This window comes from Hippopotamus amphibius, chromosome 1 (assembly GCF_030028045.1).
Source record: "Hippopotamus amphibius kiboko isolate mHipAmp2 chromosome 1, mHipAmp2.hap2, whole genome shotgun sequence".
Taxonomy (NCBI): Eukaryota; Metazoa; Chordata; class Mammalia; order Artiodactyla; family Hippopotamidae; genus Hippopotamus; species Hippopotamus amphibius.
In genome coordinates this window covers 201,903,997-201,917,648 of record NC_080186.1, presented here as the reverse complement: position 1 = coordinate 201,917,648, position 13,652 = coordinate 201,903,997, and the positions used below count along the sequence as shown (strand labels likewise).

Here is a 13,652-nt window from a genome sequence, read left to right as displayed (position 1 = left end):
AAAAACATATGCATCTAAATTTATTTGTTCTTATGTAGAAATTTATGCACCTGAGTATATCTTCCTAGAGTAATGTATTCTGAATGAAAGTATACTCCCTAGATGAAAACTAATGACAAGAACCATAAAGTCATAGTGTATTACTACTGTTAAACGCATGCATCTTTTTCACAGTTAAATGTGATAAGTTAGTGAAAGGAAAGAATTTTCAAGAAATAAACAGAAACAAACCTGTCACGATGATTCCTGAAATGTTAAAACCCAGAATACCTAAACACAGATCCAAAACAGAAAACAAAAGGTTAAATAAATGCTAACTAGTCAATTTTTGAGTGGCATCTTCGATTCTGAGGTCCATGGCCATGACTGCAATTCCTGGACCTGCTGATGCATTTTTAATTCAGTGCATGGATCTAGTATTTATTGATTTAATAAGGTTAGGGGTATTACATTGTTGCTGCTACTGATGAACTGTCAGCAATTTAATCTAGTGAAATCTAACAGAGGAATATATATTTTAGAGAAGGGGGTGGGTGGGGGAAGGGGGGGGAGAAAGAGAGAGAGAGAGAGGCAATAGCTATGTAAATGTATTCCCTTCAATAACCTTGACAGTGGCAAGACCAAAGCCCATTTTCTCTCAGATTGCTTTGGGCTCCAGACATTTACTAAAGATGCTGGCCACCAACTAGTTGAGGTCACAATGAAGAGACTGCAACAAAATCTTTCAGGTAAACCTTCAATATTAGGGAAAGCAATGACATATTCCACATCCACCCTCTGGCCTCTCCTGAAAGGTTTTGAGATGTGTTCATGTGCACACATCCCCAAAAAACCTGAACCCTTACCTTCTCACCTCAGGTTTTAAAGTAGCTCTTCAGCATTTTCCTCTCTCCGGACCCTAACATTGTCCAGAGCGTCATTAGCATGCAGGCACACAGAAAAGAAAGGAGGCAATTCACTTTCTCAAAAGCAATTCTGCCAAAATACAACCAAAGGAGACAGGCTTTACAGGGCATGTCAAAAGATAGAGGTATTATAGGATCCAGAATCAGAGAAGGGGAGAAAAATCCACTGACGTTGCTGAAACAAACACTTGGGGAATATTAGAAAGCTTTTTGCACTGCTGTGCTACCCTGCCTGTGGGCTTATTTCCCCAACGTGGACACCTGGGAAGCATGTTGTGCTCCAGCTTTCCCTGACTTTGAAGAAATGGATAATCTAAGGAGCAGTGCTGCTGCTGGGGTCAGTAAAACTATGCTAATTGGTGAACCTAATTGCTTCAAGCAGTCCTGCCTCTAAACAGGGAGAGTACAGTTGATGGAGTCAGTCTGTTCCTAATAAAATGAAGAAGCACTGAATTAAATTCCCAAGGAAGGCACTATAAAAGTTTCCACAGTGTAACCAAATGACTTCACCTATGCTATTACCCCTAAGATGACATCTTTGAAAGAAAGCAGACCCCAGTCAGGCTCCATATTCATAAATTGGCTGAGTTTAGGCCAGTGAATCTGGATTGATTTTAAAAGGCTTTCTCATCCTTCCAATCAAATGAAGTCATTGTTAATTAGATGCTTTCTGTTAACAATGTCACTCTTCTCCACATTACCTGCTCACACTTGCAGCGCCTCTAGTGCAACATCTGGAGCATCAGTTCCTGTGCAATCAGTCCTCACAAGTTTGGCTCGAGGGTGGTGGTATTTCCGTTTCTCAATCCCTGTCTGAAGGTAGATACTATTCAGTGTACCAGTGGCGAGATACATAGCAACTTTGTAAATTGAGAGATTATAAAACGATCCCTGGGAAAACTCTCCAGATACTGTCTTCCAAAAAAAATTTTATTAACTACACAGCAGTTTCTCTGTGCTGTTTCTGACTTGTACACGGATGTTTTCAAAGCCGCCGAAGGCCACAAACTTAACTCCCACTGACTTTCCAACTTCTGAAAATCGATCTCCTCAAACTAGAAAATAGGGTTGGAGGTTTCCCAGCCTTGCCTCAGGCCGTGCTCCCTACCCCATCTCAACCCAACACCTGTGGAGGACCAGCTGCCCGAGGAGGGTCAAACTTGGGCAGCCCCCGAGACGCCAGGCTCAGAGCGCTCCGGGCAAAGATAAGACAGAAGCGTAGTGAGTTAGCCTCGCACAAGCCGTCCCGCTCGACGGTGGGTCTCGGAACCTTACAAAGTTGGGTGGAGGCCGGCTTACTCCCTCCGGGTCCACTCCGAAGAGGTTTGCAGCGCTGACCCGAGGGGTCACACAGCGCCAGCGTCGACCGAGGGCTCAGGGCCGGGGTTTGGGGAGCGTGCGCCACCCCCCGGTCGGGCCTGCCTTCCTTCTTGGATCTCTTCCCCCGCGCGGGCCCGGGCCTCTGTCACTCCGGCCGGCTCGCGGGGTGCGGGCTTTCAGCGCCGGCGAAACCGCCGCTCCGGCGCTCCGAGGACGGCCCGACGCGCCTACCCGCGGCCCGGACCGCTCGGCCGCGCGGGGCCTCCGGCTCGCGTCGAGCGCCCGGCCGCCAACGCCGCGAGCGAGGCTTCACGCCCGGATGTGGGCCTCGCTTCCGGGAGCGGCTCCCCCCCGCGGCGCTGCGGGCCCCAGTTCCCGCGCCCAAGGGAAGGCGTGGGAGGGGCCCCAGGGCCCCTACAGGGAAAGCGGGTGCGCGCAGCGCAGAGTTCGTTCTCAAGGGAGCGCCCTGTGGGGTGAGGCATGAGAGGAGACAGGGGAGTAAGGGCCCTTGACGGCAGTAGGGAAGGCGCGGGCTTCGGGCAGGTACCTCCCGGCCGCCCTCCGGTTCCGCAAAGCCGAGGGCCACCCTGATCCGCGGGCATCGGCGGAGGAGTGGCCGCCACAGTCACATTAGGGCCCCGGCGGCCCGAAGGCGACAGGCTTTCGGGAGAGCCTCGCGGACCGCCGCCAGGTCACGTAGTTCATCCCGGGCAGGGAACTCCTGAGCGATAGTCGCCCACCAGGATATGGACCTGGACCTGGGGCCCTATCCCTGACTCAGGCGCTCGAGGCCAGACCGCGGCCTTGGAGTCTCCTGTGGCTGCGGCTGCGAACGGGGTCGGGAGGCTCGACGGTTAAGCGCCCGTGAGTCTCCAATTCCTAGACATCACAGAGGGCAGAACCACACTAGATGAGATTAGACAGTGACGGTGGAAGGACAGAACCACCCCGAGACAGCCACACTCTGCGAGTTGGGACACAATTGCTCTTCTTCAAATCGTTTACCCGCTTCGCCCTGTGACAACGCACGCTTTCTCCGCAAGAGGGTTTGGAGAAATTAACTTTCTTGGGATTCTCTCATCCCTGTTATGTGGGCTCGGGGAGGAAGGCAGACAATAGCAGCAGCCGAAACACCTGCGATCTCTCAATACAATCAAATATGTATGCTGATTGGAGTCATTTCTCCTTCCGCTTCCAGAGGGAGCTCAAACCTGAAGCGTCAAGGTTATCCCTCTCCTACGTGTGAAATAGGATACTCGCAAAACCTGTTAGGAACACCACCCGCCCGCACCTGGAGAGGGTTCCCCTTTGCAAGTAGAAAAGGCGATCTGATTTTTTTTTTTTTTTTTTTTTTCATTTTCGTGTTTGTGTGACTCTAAGTTGGGAGCTTGCGAAGTGTGACACACTCCTCTGACCCTCTGGAGACTACACTAGAACTGAGCAAAGGGAGATCAGGTGAGGGAAAGGGAAGGCGCTGAGCAGAGAATGGCTGGCAGAAGTCTGGGTGGGTGGTGCGCCAAGGGCGGCTGGACCCGCGGCGGGACCCAGCTGCGCGCGGGTAAACCCCAGAACGCAGATCACTGGTCTCTGGGCAGATCCCGCAGAAATACGGCCACGTGCTGGGGCTGCTGCGCTGTGACTCTGTGTTTCGGGGAGATCTACACACACACACACACACACACACACACACACACACACACACACAGCGGCGCATGCCTCTCTCTGCTGGCGCTGAGATCCGTCAGAGGTCGTCCAGATATCGGAATCCCGCGAGTGTCCGCCTGGCACAGCCACTTGACCATTTCGCTCTCGCTAGATGAGGGGTAGCTCTAGCCAGGGAGGGAGGGCGGACCAAGGTGCCTGTCTCGTGGGGCTCCAGCCAGCGCAGGGTAAGGGCTGAGACAGTGGCCGAGCCCGGGGAGAGGTGGCGTCCTCCGTGGTTCAAGCTTCCTCCTCGCCATTCGGTCCGGTCACCTGTCATCCCGAGCTTGCCGGGTCCTCGCCCCGCTCGGCTCTCCGCGGCCACGCGACAACCTCCTGCCAGCCTGAGCTGCGCGCCCTGGTGGTTCCCGGGTGCCCCAGCCCTGAGAGCCAGGGCTCACCCCTCACTGAAGCCTCTAGATACAAACAGCACTGGCGTGGCTCTTCCTGCCCCCAGATCCCGGTCTTATCCTCCCACCGAGCAGTGACTCGCCGGTGTTTGGGGTGGTTGTTGTTTCTTTTAAAAGTATATTAAAGGATCATTGGCATCTCCCCGTCAAGTCATTACGCCTTTATCCCCATCAATTAACCACACCTCAGAGGGCTGCTATTACGAGCTAAATTGAGCTGCAAAAGTAGGTATCCCGTTTCGGGCAGATGTTGTCATCTCCCGCTGAGATAAGCGGCTGGCGGCTCCGGACCCGCAGCTTCCGCAGGCGCCCGAGCTGCGCTGGACCAGGCTAAGGACTCTGGGCCGCGGGGCTGGAAGGAAGGTCTCCGCCCGACATTGCGCCGGCGCTCTAGGACCCGGGGGAACCGGGAGGGCCCTAGCTCTCGGACCTCAACCACTGTGCACGTCAAGGGGAAGTGTCTCCAGAGTTATACCAGGGAAAACGCCAAGAGCGAGCCGTGCGTCTTTACGCAGAAAAGTAGAGTGGAGAGTGATAGCAAAGTCCCAGCTCCCCGCCGGAGACCCAGAAGAGGGGCGGCGGAGGTGTGGAGAGAGGGCGAAGTAGTGACTTTGTCTGGCAGCCCCTCCGCCGACGCACCCCACTTCCTCTTCCCTCCACTCCAGCCTCCCTCCTCCCTGGTAGCAGGCCCCCAAGACCCCTTGCGGAGGAAGGCGTGGTGCTATGGAGATGCTGCATGTGTAGCTAGGGAATCCTGGACCGAAACGTGGCGTGTAGGACAAAGGAGATTCACTAGGGACCGACGTGGCCTTCCACCCAAATGTATCTTTTCACTCTTTCTCACCCCCAGTCACTCCTGAGGACTTGGAGCTCGGCTGTCGCACGCAACTGGGAGATCCTGGAGGGCTGAGGGAAGGAGGGGACAAGGGGACGTGGCCCTCGCTGCAGTTACAGGACTTTCCTCCCGATAGTGGCCACAATATATTTAGCCAAGGCTAAAAGAGATTAATTTCCCAGCATAATCCAATTAAAAGATTTCTAAAGTAATCTTCTGCGAAAATAAAAAAAAACAAGTGCGCGGCTAAAGAGGGGACTGGTTTTGATGACAGTGATTTATCGCCTCTGCACAGCAGGCGCTGCCTCTCTCTCTCGGCACGCGATTTGACCAGAGCATCCCGTCGGTGCCTCCAGTCCAAACCTTAGCCTTTCTGAAAGATAGCCATCCATCACGCCAACCTGGGCAGGAGAAATAAGTGCAAGGGACTGGGGTTGCTTACAAGCACCATAGACTTTTTTAAGTGCTATTAGATTTATGGTCTCTTTTTTCGACGCCCATCCAGAGTAATTAGCACATATGTTCTAAATAGATGATAGTTTTGTGAGCAATAAAGCAATTACCCATCGTTGGAGCTGACAGTTCCTCCAACTAAACTCCAACCAGCAGCTAATTGGAAAAGTCATTTCAGCTCCATTGTCTGCAATTAGTCCTGCTAAACTACTACACCCCGACTAGCTGGTTTGAGGTTAATTTATTCAGTGTTGTATTTGCACGGAGGAACCATTGCCACGAAGGGACTTGCCTTTTGCCCCCAATAGACTGTGCCTTGGGACTAGAGGAGCAGGTGGAAGTGAGATGCTGATGTTTTGGGGCTTGAATGGTTCCCAGGGGAGGGGGCAACTGGCCCGGCCTCAGCTTCAAGGTCAGTGTCCAGCGCGCTAAGCGCTGCCGACAGAGAAAGCCATTGTTTCTCCTGCTGGGCAGTAACTGAAAGAAACTGCTCAGTTCTCAGTTTGTGCTACCAAAAGCTTAGTGTTAAAAAAAAAATCAGCATAGAGGAGGCGACTGGATTCTGAGTGCACCTTTCCTGCTGCACACCCAGTTGTGACCCTGGGAACCAAACTGTCCCTAGGGATAAAAGTAGACTCAGACCCGCCAAAATAGCAAAATCCAAGCCCTCAGCGGGGAGAGGGATCCTCCAATTCTCAGAGTGGTTGGGGAAAGAAAAGACTAGAAAGGTCAGGAAGCCCTGCTTCTGCCTTCAGCCTCTCTGAGGGCAAAGTCCCCTTGAAATTGGGGGTTTTCTGTGAATTTCTTCCTTGGCTTTTTCTTTTCACTTTTCTTTTTTCCTTCCTTCTTTCCTTATCTTTTCTTTCCTTTCTAAAGCCCAACAGGTCCAAGATTTGTGCACAGTGAGTGGAAAAAATGTGTTAAACGTCGGTTTGACGCCCCACCGGAGCTTCCAAATATCCAGCGGCTGGGATTCTTCTACTTAATTTAATCTTTATTGGACAGGGCAGCTTCTACCCTCCTATTCCCCAGGAAACCCCGGGAAACGGGTCCGTTGGGGTTCAGAATTGAGAGCGGGAAGAAGAGGAGTTAAAGAGGGATTAATCCTCTCCCACCCAACCTCGAACTTTGGAACTGCGATCTCTGGTAGGCTGAGGGTATGAGGCAAGGGGGCCCAAGGTCCCAGCCCCGACAGCCAAGGGTCTCTGCAAGCTGGAGCAGGGGGCAGGGAGGCTGGCAGGTTGAGATGAGAACTTGTAGCCCTGGTAACCGAGTATTCCCTTAAAGGAATTTACAACGAAGTGTCCCAGGCTCTGGGAGCAATGCGAATTTTACTTAGAAGAACATGGGATTGGGGGTGGGGGTGGGTGGCTGGGGCCAGAACGGGCTTCTTAGGAAGTAAAGTCCAGCATCTTCAGTCCTAGAAATCAAATGTCTTTTTCTGGATAGCCATTCATACCTAACAACCTGAGGGCCGTTTCTCCTTCATGAAGTACATGTAACAATGGCTAAGGAAGACAATTTAAATGGTATTGTAGTCAGTATGTGAGACTTACTAAAACAAGTCTCATTTCAAGACAAATTATAATCACTCAGCTTCAAAGATTTGGGATATGTATCTATAGCCAAAAAAGAAAAAAAGAAAAAAAACTTTTAAACTGTCTAATGTCAGGCTCTTGTTTTCCACTTATTTATTGTGTTTTAACCAATTTAATTCCAAGAATAAAACAAAAAGAAAAAATATTGGGGAGAAATCGAAAGTAATGGTCTCATCTTACCCCATGACCTCCCACCTGTCATACAATCTCTACCCTCTAAACAGAAATTCTCCTGTCAGTGTGGCTTCCAGTTGAAAATGGAAAGGAAATAAGATGTCTTCACTAAAAGGCAATTATTTGCTTTCTTTCGGGACTTAAATATGACATCGCAGAGAGTGAGGGCAAGAAAAAGGTGAAAAAAGAGTCAGCTGAAAGTATCACCTGGACTTAGTAGAGAATCCTAATGTGAGTGTGTGTGCATACTTATGTGTAAGGGCAGAATAACCCACCCAATCCAACCCCCAACCCAGAATGTATGGGACACATTTACATAAACATCCATATACCCTGAAAAATCTATAAGCACATGTGTGCAGAGATGTAGTCCTATGCAAGCTCAGCTAGCTGTCCACACACATGTATTCACTTCTGGAGTAAAGGCATTTTCATTGCTCCCATAGTATCTTTCCACTAAGGGCGATTAGATGATGTCTATTCAAAGTTGCTGATCCAGAGAGAAAATAAGAGTAGATAAAAGGAGATTTCAAGTGACCTCCTCGTCCCTTTCACACCAACCTGAGCCCTAGAATAGCCAAGGATCAACTAACACAAAAGCCCTTTCCTTTTTCTTTTCAGCTTCAGAAGATTTCATGCAAATGGTTAACAATAAAACACAGAACTATCAGCGAGTTTTGTTAGATCATGCATTTGGAATACTATATTAACTCCTCCCACACATGGGCTAGGTTTATTATCCACCTCTGAAGTGGGTAAATAAAACATACATAGCAAAACGGAGGGCATAATTATTTACTGCTCCATGTGGTTCGTATCAGTGGTGTACTATGTTCATTCTTTTTCACTTAAACTTTACCTAAAGCCTCTCTCTCCTACTGATGGAGGACACTGTAATAAACATGTCTTCCACTGACAGTTTAGAGGGAAATTTTAGGTTTTTATTTACATCAAACTTCTGATCAGTAAAATAGGATTGTAGCATAACCATAGTTACCAACAGATCTGCTGGCTTTGTGAGCCAATACTTTTCCACTAGTTTAGTTTACTTTATAGGCAGTGAAGAAAGTGGCATTGAAAACTTCAACGTATTCCAGCAGCTTTTAATCAGTGAGTGTCCAACTCAGATCTACTACTGATGGACTAATCCTGTAGTAAAAGAAATAGGTGCTCTGATAGGTACTATTAAGGGAAAGTATTATATAGTGTAGTTAATTGTATTGCCAGGGTACTTTAACAAGTTTCAAACTCATTTCAAAACTTGAACTCTTCTTCCAAACCCAAGTCATTTTCCTTAGGAAGAAGAGGCATGCAGTTATTCTTCATTCAAGTCAGACATTTAAAATAAATATATTTTGTAACACAAAAGTCTCCAGTTCCTAATTTTTGCATAAATGCATTTAGATAGCTAAGGCTTGATTTTTACAAAAAGTAAATATTTGACCCTGGCTTCACCGGTGTGCTAGAAATGGTTGTCACTTTTCCTCCTACAAAAGGCTTGATTTGCATCCAAAGGTCAGCACTTGCTCTCCAGCCATTTTCCCGTGGCTTCTCCTGGGCCCTCTAACTGGGGGCCCAAGCAAAAAGGGGAAGTGCTTCCCTTATCTCTCTTTTCCAAAACACGTGCTTTAACTGGCCAGTTTGTGATAGAAAACTAAACTGCTTTTTAAGGTAAAGCACTTATCTGTGGGTATTTTGACCCAAAGGTGACAAAGAAGAAATGTCCAGGCCATACCAGGCCATACCAGAGTGATAGTGAGTGCAGGAGCCTGCTGAGAGCAGCTGAGAGAAGCCCAGCAGAAGCCCGACTCCCAACTTGGCCTTTCCACCCTTGTCTTCATGTTGACAAAGGCAGAACTTTTTACAGCTGGGCAGCCACAATACAGACTGAGTTCAGTCTTGCAGGAAGGGGTGGTTTCTGACATAGTCGTGGCTTTTGTTTGTTTGTTTGTTTGGGGTTTTATTTTTAACTAATTACAAAACATTAGGCAGGCATTAATGTGCCTCTCTTCACCCTTTTCTTCAAAAAATCTCTGCAAGACCATTTTAAATACATCTTCTTCAACTTCATTTTTCACAGACTTAATCTCATACCAAGGGAGACTAATTGATTCGGCACCTTTAAAATAAGCTCTTTGGGAAAGGTCTGCAGTAAGAGCAGAAAAACTGACCTTTCTCCCAACGACTGCAGCATGTTCATCTCTTTAGATGGGCTTGATAAAACAGGGTTATTTCTGTTCTGTGGTCTCTCAAAACAGAATAATACCATTTTTAATGATTTAGGGGATAGGGAAGAGATATAGGAGAAAATTTTCTACACATACCTGGTCATTTGTAGGGTCTCATGGCTCTTGAACTAGATTTAGAAAACATTTTTACAAGGCCATCTTTTGTTTTTTTTTTTTTCAGCGTGATTTACCAAAAAGCCAAAACAAATGATTCGTTGAGTTTGGGGAAAGCAAAATACCAATATCAAAGAGGTCACAGGATTAGTGAGGAATGATTCCAGCCTTAGTGGAAGGAAAGATAGTGGGGAGGGGAGTGTTAATCAGCTAGAAAGTCTGCATGGATCCAGACTCTGGGGCCTGGAATGCAAGTCATACTATATATGCAGCCACAGATCTCTGCTTCTCTCCTTCTCCCGCCAGGTCACAACTATTTATTGTCTGTCCCGCTAGAAGAGAGCAAGTATTGTGTGGAAGGCTTTTAAAAAGTGATTAAAGCTGAGCTGTGGTGCTAGCAATCCTTAAGAGGTATTGTAAGCCCAAGCAGAGGGGTACCGTCTTGTGTCTCTTGGGGAACCACACTGGAGACTTTGTGTGCATTGAACTGGCCTATGGGGACCAGGAGGACAGGGGAAGACTTTAGAAGTGAGGGCCTGGCAGTCCAGGCCCTGGCCAGGCTTTTCCTGTCTCTACACAGGCCTCACCAGGAGAGAGAGATCTTGGAGAGGGCCGAATATATATGGCCACCACGCTGGCAGTCTCAAGGAGGGTGCTGAGACAAGGGCCACAGTGGGTCTGGGTCCGAGAGCCAAGTCCACACGCTGAGACTCAGAGGCCCGAGAAACAAGGGCTTGCTGGAGAAAGGAGGGAGAGAGATCTGGAGAAGAGGATGAGTGGAAGAAAGACGGGAATTCCATCTGCTTTTCTGCTTCTGCAGCTGAGCGTGCCTGGACCCGTGTGTGTATTTTCAGTTTGAGGACCTACCTGCTCCCGCAAAATATGGTCACTTTTCTAGCAGATGCCCTCCCCAGCAACAACAGATATCATTATCTCCTGGTTAAGTGTGGGGCTCATCCGGCCTCAGGACCAGTGTGCCAAGTTGAACTAGTAACAAACGACAGCCTCGCAGAGAGAAAGCCAAAGTTCCCCAGGACCTGAGCTGACCCCTCAGTACCTCCACGGAAGCCATTTGCTGGGGGTGGGGCTTTGGGCACAAGTGGAGGCGCTCTGCGGCTGTGCAAATGCGGTCGGGAAACACAGGGTCCAGAAGAGAAACTAAGCTTAGAGTGCCGCTTGGGCTGGACGAGTCCAGGAGGGGGGAAGCTCCTCTCCTCGAAAAGCCTCGGTTTCTTCTTGCCCTTCCCACGACAGAAAGTTGGCGCATATGCCCTACAAGGAGCGCGATCTGTTCCCCAGCTCTGAAAAACCGAGCGTTCCCACTGCTCCAGGCACCACCACCAACAGCCGCCCCCCACCACACACACACTTTCCGGGACTAAGGCCGGGGCTGCACCCCTCCCTCCCTCCCTCCCTCCCTCCCTTTCGGAGAAGTAGGCAGCTTCTCCTGAGGCCACTCGAGGTCTCTGCTTCTTCCCATACCCAGGGTCACGCCAGATCCCAGGGGCCTCTTCCAAGTTTGGAAGCTCAGGGTAGGGGCCGGCAGGAAGAGCCCACAGTGAGGGTGAGTGGGCCCCACCGCTCTTGGAGAGCCTCAGCTAGTCCTCCTGCCACGCCTTGCCCCTAGCCTGCTAGGCCGAACCCAGGCCAACTGGGCTAGGCTGGCTCCTTCCCGCGCCCACCCAGCCCTCGGGCGCGGCCCCCGGCGTCGGCTCCCCCGCCCCGCGCGCCCGCCCTGCGCGCCCTCTGACGCAAACGCGCGCCCCTGCCACAGCGCGGAGGAAAGCTTTCTCGTTGGTTTTAATTGAGGCTCTTCCTTTCATACACACCCGCTCCATCCTCACCCCTGCGGAGGTGACCCCTCCCCGCCTCCAGCCCTCTTGCTGTAGTGCGAGAAGTCTGGCTGGGCTGTGGGGCTGCAGATCCGGTGCTCTGTCGCTGCTGTCGCCGCCGCCCCGGGTTCTCCGCTGGGGAGAACGGCTTGGTGTCCCTTTTAATCTGCTGACACTATCACCCACATCAAACAGGCAGCCATCGATCGCGTTACTTTAGGGGATCCCGTTACAAACGGCGTCCGCAGGTGGGAGGCAGGAGCAGGGCTCGCCAGGGCCTGGCTGCAGCCAGGCACGGCGCTGGCTACAGGGCCAGCCCAGCCGGACTCCGAAGCCGACTCCACCGCGGCTCCGGCTTGGCACCGGATTCGGGAGGGTGCGGGGCGGGGGCGGCGGCCGCGGGTACCAAACCTGTGGACCCTCCGCCCCCACCCCGGCCCTCTGCCCCCAGGCTGGAGGCTCCGCAGCATTTTCCCGCCGGTGGGGGGGGGGGGGTGGGGGGCGTTAGAAAATGGGAGTGGGAGAGACCTGTTTTGAATTTGGACTGACGCTCGGCGTGCACGATCCTCAGCTCCAGGGCGGCGCCGCGGCCGCGATCCCTACCTCCACGCCGCCGCGGCACAGAGGCCCGGTCAGGGCAGCTCCGGAGCAGGCCCCGCGGAAAGTTCTTCTCGACCCGTCCCGGCTGACTGGACTGCGGCCCCGGCCTGCAGAAGCCGGATGCCTGCGAGCAAAGGATGCCTCCCGGCCTATCCGCGTTGCCAACCCCGAGTTCAAAAGAAACGATAATCATTGCATTACTTGCCTGGTGGGGCAGGACTTGGCCGAGTCTCGCTTCTGGTGCCCACGACTCCCGGTCCAGTGTCCGAGGGCGGCTGGGCCCAAGGGCCAGGTGTCCAGGGGGCATCTGGTTCCCTGGCGCTCGCGCTCGCTTCCTCTTCCACTCGCTCCGTCTCTCTCCACGTTCTCTTCCCTTCTGCCTGTCTCCCTCTCTCTGCCTACTTCCTCAGCCCTCGACTGCCTGCCTTTGTACTATATGGGGAGTAAAATTTAAAATTTATATGTAGAAAGCTCGTTCTTTTTCTTTTTCTTCCTTCTTTCCTTTTTTTTTTTCTTTCTCTTGTCTTTTTCTCTTTCCTCTTTCTTTTTTCTTTTCTTTTTTTTTCTTTTTATTTTTTAATCGTGTTCGTTTCACCTTTTAACTGACCAGGAGACGTGAGCGCGTTTACTAGGAGAGAAGGGCGAGGGCAAGGAGCCCTCGCCGGCCCCCATCGCCTCCTCTCCAGCTGCGTACAATGGGCCGCCGCTTGCAGAGTGCACTGACAGTCTCTTCATTATTCGAGCTGGAGGGGCTGTGGGGCACACACGGAAAAGCCTTTATTCTGCTTTTAAAATCGTCGCTCGTCACTAAGCGCTCGCCAACTCCTGCCTTGTAGACTGGAGAGACCGGGAAGCGCCAAACGCACCCCAAACACGCAGCGCTTCCCAAACCCCTCCCTGGTGAAATTTAAAGTGAGAACGAGTATTAAAAAGCAAACCCTACCTCTGCCAATACAGCGTGGCCATGTACTCCCACCTTTACCTGAGGGCGTGTTGAGGCTCGGGATGCTGGAGCTGAGACAAACTTTTACGCTCTCCCGAGTCGAGGGGCGGGCGGACCCGCACAGCTCCCACCCCGGGCGGCGGCGGCGGCGGCTTTGTCACTCCGCGCCGCGCCGCGCCCGCCGGAGCCTGCCTAGGGGAGCGATCTCAAAACGAGGGGGGTGCGAGTGTGCGATTGGAGAATATGTAACTAATAGAAGTATCATTTTCTCCCAGTACAATCTTTCAAGGAAAAAAAAAATCCATTGAAAGAATTTTCAAAGTGCTGTCTTCGTTTGGAGAAAAGGCACAGGCTGCCTGCCGGGAGAGGAGGAGGGACCCGACTGTGCGCCTCCGGGACGCGGCTCCCGTCCGCTAGGTGGCAGCCAGAGCCAGCGATTCCTGCAGGCCTCGCGGCGGGACCCGCTCCTCCCGCCCGCCTCTCCTCCGGCGACCAATCGCCTTTGGGAATCAGGGTCTCCTCTCTCTCTCTCTCTCTCT

At 51.5% G+C, this 13,652-nt stretch overlaps 1 long non-coding RNA gene across 1 annotated transcript; it reads right to left on the bottom strand.

Moving 5' to 3' along the window:
* Positions 1 to 230: 230 nt before the first annotated feature.
* LOC130855565 (uncharacterized) lies at positions 231 to 13,219 on the bottom strand. The gene is made up of 3 exons (XR_009054345.1): positions 12,372 to 13,219; positions 1,607 to 1,714; positions 231 to 270 (listed from the first exon to the last, which is right to left on the bottom strand). It is a non-coding gene; the product is annotated as an uncharacterized LOC130855565 (long non-coding RNA).
* Positions 13,220 to 13,652: the final 433 nt, after the last annotated feature.